The 6,953-nt window shown below is 33.5% G+C and overlaps 1 pseudogene; it reads left to right on the forward strand.

The window, feature by feature from the left end:
* The first annotated feature begins 4,842 nt into the window (after nt 1-4,842).
* LOC111729062 lies at nt 4,843-4,961 on the forward strand (annotated as a pseudogene).
* Nucleotides 4,962-6,953: the final 1,992 nt, after the last annotated feature.

Below are 6,953 nucleotides of genomic sequence, written 5' to 3' on the forward strand. Positions count from 1 at the left end.
AACACTTAACAAAATCACTATAGAAGAAAAATACCTTAACAAAATAAAGGCCATATATGAGAAGCTCTCAGCCAACATTATACTTAATGGTGAAAAAATAAAAACCTTCTCTCTATTATCAGGAATAAGGCAAGGCTGCCTACTATCATCTCTGTTATTCAATATCATATTGGAGGTCCGAGCGAGTGCAATCAGGCGAGAAAAAAATATAAAAGGCATCCAAATAGGAAAGAAAGAAATTAAACTATCACTATTTGCGGATGATCGATTTCCTATATAGAAATCCCTAAAGATTCCAGAAAAACAATACTAAAAACAATAACCAAATACAGTAGAGTTTCTGAATACAAAATCAATGTTCAAAAATCCATAGCATTCCTATACTCTACTAATGAAGCATCAGAAAAAGAAGTAGAAAAAATAATTCATTTTGCAATTGCAAAAAAGTAAAAATAACAAAAATAACTGAGAATAAATCTAATGAAACATGTGAAGTATATATACAATGAAAACTCTAATAAGACTCTAAAGAAATCGAGGAAGATTAGAAAAAATGGAAAATATTGCTTGTTCTTGCATGGGAAGAATCAACATAGTTAAAACGACTTTATTATTTAAAGCATTATACAGATTTAATGTAATCCCCATCAAATCCCATCGGCATTTTTTAAAGAAATAGAAAAAAAAAATCATCAGATTTGTATAAAAGCACAAAAGAATTTCCAAAGCTATCCTGAGAAAAAAGAAGGAGGCTGGAGGCAACACTCTGCCCGACTTCAAATAATACTACAAAGTGGTAATAATTAAAACGGCATGTTATTGGCAGAAAATCAGACACACAGACCAGTGGAACAGAATTGAGAGTTCAGATGTAAATCCATGTTTATTGGGCAAATAACTTCCGACAGAAAAACAAAAACATACAGTGGAGAAAGGAAAGCCTCTTCAATAAATGTTGCTGGGAAAAATGGAGAGCCACCTGCAAAAGAATGAAACTAGATTATTAACTCAAAATGGATTAAAGACCTGAATATAAGACATGAAACAATAAAATGCATAGGAGAAAACATAGGAGCTAAACTCAAGGACCTTGTACTTAAAGAGGATTTTATGAATTTGACCTCAAAAGCAAGGGAATTTCCAATAGAAAAATTGAAAACTTTACCCCAAATATTTTATTCTCCAAAGGCAAATGCATATCATTTAAATATTAAGAAATACTTGTGCAGGATTTTCTGTAGAAAAATTATCCCCGAATTGCACATTGTATATTTTATAGTGCTTGACTTGTTTAAAGCCAACTTTAAGAAGGATAAAAGCTACCAGGTGGTCAAGTTTGAGGAGCTCAGTTTCTTGAGCATGTATGCTCATACACATTTGTTATAATGTTTAATATCATACCATTAGATATACATTCCTTTGGATTTTAAACACACTTTTATCTTCTAGGATGTCTTTTTTTAAATAAATAATACATTTGAGTAAAGAACTTAAAACCTCAACATCTCTCATTTCCAAATTTTTGTGAAAGCTTAATGTAACAATATATGTGAGCACATTGTTTACTAAAATATTGGCATTAGACATTAGTAAAATATTGGATCCAGAAGAAGCTATAGAGATCTTCTAATTCAAATCCTTCACATTATAGAGGAAGAAATATCAGGAAGGAGTGGCTTGAGCTCCAGATTAGTATTTCTTCATTTATATCAAACTGATCTTGTCATTCCATTATAGAGAAAGTATTGGTACCAATTTACTAATTAAAGTTCTTTATATGATAGAAAAGTGTATATCCCTTCCTCTTGATAATATAAGCCATATACTCTGACATAAACCTGGACTTCTAGACTTCTAAAGTATAGAGTAGGCAGAAGTACACTGACAAGATATAAAACCTATGACACAATTGAGAGAATCTAAATTCCTTACTGTTAACACACACTGAAAACCCATTTACACTAAAAATAGTGTTCAGGTAATAGGTTAGGCAACATGCACAGGTAGTAAAACTTAACTTGCAATATCTCATTCACTAATCTTTCCCATTTTCCCTCAGTTTATTGATGTATAATTCAAAAGTAAAATTGTATATATTTGAAGTGTACAATGTGATGATATCACATATGTATACATTGTGAAACAATCACCACAATCAAATTATTTAATACATTCATTACCTCACATGGTTACCTCTGTGTGTGTTTGTGGTAAGAACGCTTAATGCTACTCTCTTAGCAAATTTCAACTATATAAAAGTATTATTAACTATAGTAACCATTATGTATATTAGATACCCAGAATTTATTCATCTTATAAATGAAAGTTTATACCCTTTGTCAAACAACTGCCCATTTTACCCATACCCAGCTGCTGGCAACTACCATTCTACTCACTATTTCTCTGAGTTCAACTTAATTATTTTTTATTTTTTTATTTTTATTTTTTTTAGATTTCACAAATGAGTGAGACCATATAGTATTTATCTTTCTCTGGCTTATTTCGTTTAGTATAATGAACTCAAGATTCATCCATATGTCTGAAAAAACAGGTTTTTCTTTTTTTATGGCACATAATATTCCATTATATATTATTTTCACCCACTTTGGGGGACAAGTGATATGAGAAAAGTGAAACTGTTCCTTTTACCTCCTTCAGTGTGTCCAATCTCATATTTTTTTCCTCCAACAGTGTGCTGTAACTTCTCCACTGAACTCCAGGACTTCCACTAAAACATTCGCATACATTAATTTCAAAATTGATATTCTGTAGGAGAATGACAGTAGAAAACTATTTTACTAACTTGATTTTACTATGCCTCATTCTTTCTCATTATATCTGAAATTTCACTATCAGAAAAAAATATTTCTTTGTATCTCTAAACATTTTCAGTTTAAAAAGTATTCATTGTAAAAAAAAAAAGTCCATTTGTCAGATTGTTTCCTAGGGGTCCAGTTAGATGATGGCAAGTCCCATAGAAATGGATGGCCAAAGAAGTAAAGTTCAATGGTGAAATAAAGCAAAGTGCAGAGTATGAGGCACTGTTTTTGAGGGTAACACTGGATTCTGCCTTAGAGAACTCTGGGTAGCTGTTAGGCAGATATAGGACTGCATAATTTTGGATGTGCTCGTGATATGTGGAAGTGAAAAAAATGTACTGAAAACTCATCATGTTTTGCTAAAAGCCAGCTATGGTTTGGTGAAAAGTTCTGGTGGATAAGAGAGCATTGATGCAAGCAGCTGATGTCTGGCCCTTATCAGGTGTTTTCTATGTGTAGGGTTTTGTGCTAAACTCCATGATATGTCAGCTCTATCACGTGTCTGGTACTTGCAAGTAAACAATATTTTTCTTGAATTTTAAGGACAAATAACTTTAAAACTTCTCAATTAAAGTGATTTCCTATATATAATAGCTTCAATATTCGAAGATAGTCTCTCTCTGTTCAAATATGCAGTCATTTCTGTTAACGAATATCCCAAAGTCTGCTTAAGCTTAGAAATAAAGAAAGCAAAAGGTCTAACATTCAGAGCTCTTAACTGGGACCAATTCTCCTGGTTTATTATTTTACAGGAAAACAGTTGTACATGATTGAGAAACAAATAGTGCAACATGGATAACATTTCAACTCATTGAAAGTCTGTTATAACATTCTCAGCATAATACAATATCCTGAGAATTTCAAATCTAGCCTTGATACAAGTTATGCTAAATTCCACTTACACTCAGGACAACTCTTTGGATTGGCAATATTAAAAAATGAATTGACCTAAAGTCAATAATGTCCTATACTTTTTTCTTTCTTTTCTATTAATGTTTCACTCTTTCCTTCACTTGTATCTTCAGCTCCTATTTTGACTCTGAATCAGAACTTGACATTTAGTCACACTACTTTGATGGGCAAAGGAGGTACTTGTTCTCATGAATGTTTTCTATATTGAGATATTTTAATTGTCCATTGTAATCCTGGAATGTAAAACCTATGCTTCCTTTCTCTTTATCTTTTGTTTCCATGATGTGGTACAAACTCAATCATTCCACTTGTTCAATAGTTTTTATTGAGAACTACGGAAATCTCACACATCAATAAGAGGTATCTATACATACCAATGTGGGTTCCCTTCTTCTGGAAGTCCTGATGTGTCTAATTTGAAAAGAGTTCAGGCTACCTCATCCAGGTAGGACTATTATAAAATTAACATTTAGAGAGTATAGTATGATAGTTAAGTGTCCAAGCTTTGGAGTCAGACTTCTTGGGTTCAAATATTTGCTCCACTTCTTACAGTTTGACCACATGGTACATGTAATCAAACATTTCCATGTCTGTTTCCTCATTAGTGAAACTGGAATAATAACAGTATCTACTGCATGTAATTTTTTAATGAGGTTTAAACAATGCATGCAATATACTTAAAACACATAAAGATCACTGATGTCATTTATTGTTAATATGATTGTTAGTTTTATTAGATCTCAAGCCCTTTACTGAGAGCTGAATGTACATATATGAAAATATTTTTCAGTAGGGAAGGCAAACATTTAATCATATCATGTGGTCACTGAAGTAGCTAGCCAACTCTTAAAGGAAAAAGAGAGTTTTCATTGGGGATGCTAATCTAAAGTTAGACATGGGAGATGAGTAGGAGTTAGCCAGACAGAGTGTTATGTTATGGGAGTAACAATGTTCTTAAAAAAAAAAAAGAACATCCATTAGACAAGAGAACATATGGTGAGCTCAGAGAACTGAGAGAAGTTTAATATGACTGAAAATGAGTCATACTGACACAAACAGACAAGGGAAGATCATAAAGGGCCTTGAAATACATATCAAGAATTTTAGTCTTGTCTATGGCCATGCCACCCTGAACAAACCCAATCCCGTCTGATCTCAGAAGCTAAGCAGAGTCGAGCCTGGTTAGTACTTGGATGGGAGACCACCTAGGAAGAACAGATGCTGTAGGCATAAAAATTAAAAAATAAGGGATTATAAGATGAAAAGGTCTTTGCAATCTATGAGGTCAATCAAGGGCTGCCTCGCCTAAAAAAAAAAAAAAAATTAGTCTTTACCCTGTAGGCAATCGGAAACTTTGATGAGTTTTTTTTTTTAATTTATTTATTTAAATTAGTTTCAAATATACCATACATTGATTAGGCATCTATATAGTTCATAAAACAATCCCTCCAATTGCTCTTTCCCTCCCCTAGCCCTCCTCCTACCATCATATTAATCCTAACTGCATGATGAGTTTTAAGCAGAAGAATTACTCGATCACATTCTCATTTTAAAATGCCTGCAGTATGGTAAAGGTATTAGGAATAAGCAGAATTTTTAAGAGGCTTTTGTTGTGACAATGGGATGGAGAAAAGTGGAAGGAATAGAGAGATATTAAGGAAGAAGAAGTAGCAGTACTTGTTGATCAATTAGATATGAAGATGAGAGAGAAAGAAGACTCGAGGATTTGTTTAATAGAATTGTTGTGGTACATTCACAGTATGGACACCAAGGACATCTCGAATTTTAACTTGGATTTTTTTTTCCCATCCCCCAGTATAAGAAACAGAGACAGAGGAGCGTATTGGGAGCAATGAGTAGTAAAAGCTATTGACTTTGGTTTTTAGATATTTTAGTGTGAAATGCCTAAACAACTACTAAGGAAAAATGTCTTGGGAAAATAGATCTGGAACTTAGGAGAGACATCATGATGTAGCCTATGTCTTAACAAGACCTCTTGAACCAGTCAAATTGCTCTAGAACCAGTCAAATTGCATAGTTTCTTAAAATGCATTGCAGTGGCTTTTATATCAAGTTGTTGTTAATTGTTGTTAGTCACAATCTTGTGATGCTCTAAGATCTTTACAGACTTTATCTCAACAATTTTCACATTCTCCCGAGTGTCATTCAACCTAAATCAACTAAACACCTGAGACACTACTTAATTAGCAATTGTGCCAAGGTCTTCTAGGCAATTATCTAATATCTTTCTTTGTTTTTAATTTTCATTATATGTGTAGTCTTTGCTAAAGCCAGATATATCCACCAACATATCTGTTTCTAATGGAGGGATGATAATTGTTGCTACAGCTTGCCCTTTCTTAAGCAGAAAAGTTTGATAAACAGTGATGAGTTTTTTAGTTCAGTACTCTATTCGTTGGTCATTGAATACTCATTTTAAAATGTCAGTCTCCTTGGAGTCAGTGCACTGCACTAACACTATTAAAATCTACATCTATCTCCTCAAAGTAGCCAATCAACCAACTCAGTTGGATCACTAAATAGTTATGTTGTTAGTTATCACAAAAAGTATTGGGTCTTACTTCACCTTTCCACTGCATAAAAATAATGAGCACCTGTATTTCATTTATGATAGCAGTACACAGCGGTGGCTTTCTACCAAGAGGAGGTTTATAATAAAGATGACAAATAAAGCCTTAAGGCACATGATTTAGACATAGTGAAATGGAGTCCATCTGAAGTAGACCAGATAAAGCAACTTCAGACTTCAAGGAAATTATCCTTGAGTACTCTGGGCTACAATGATAAATCTTTAAGCCTTATAACTGCTTTTCTTGTTATTTATTATTATTATTTATGCCTACAGCATCTAGTCTTCTTAGGTGGTCTCCCATCCAAGTACTAACCAGGCCTGACCCTGCTTAGCTTCTGGGATCAGACATTAGGCTTGTTCAGGGTGGCATGGCCGTAGACCATGGACTATGGCTCCACTGGGCATGAACTCAGGACCTTCTGAGTGTAAAGCAGACGTGCTAACCGCTACACTATGGAACCACATCCAATCAAATATTTATGTTATCTTAAAAACACTGAGTCACATTTTGCCACATTTTAAAGAGAAAATCCATGTTGAATACTAGAGTAAGTCAGATCACATTATAGCCTAATTTGTCAGTCACTGGGCAAAAAAAGGTCCCAGTAGATATCCATTAATGTGCTATG

This window comes from Pteropus vampyrus, unplaced genomic scaffold (genome assembly GCF_000151845.1).
Source record: "Pteropus vampyrus isolate Shadow unplaced genomic scaffold, Pvam_2.0 Scaffold244, whole genome shotgun sequence".
Classification (NCBI taxonomy): Eukaryota; Metazoa; Chordata; class Mammalia; order Chiroptera; family Pteropodidae; genus Pteropus; species Pteropus vampyrus.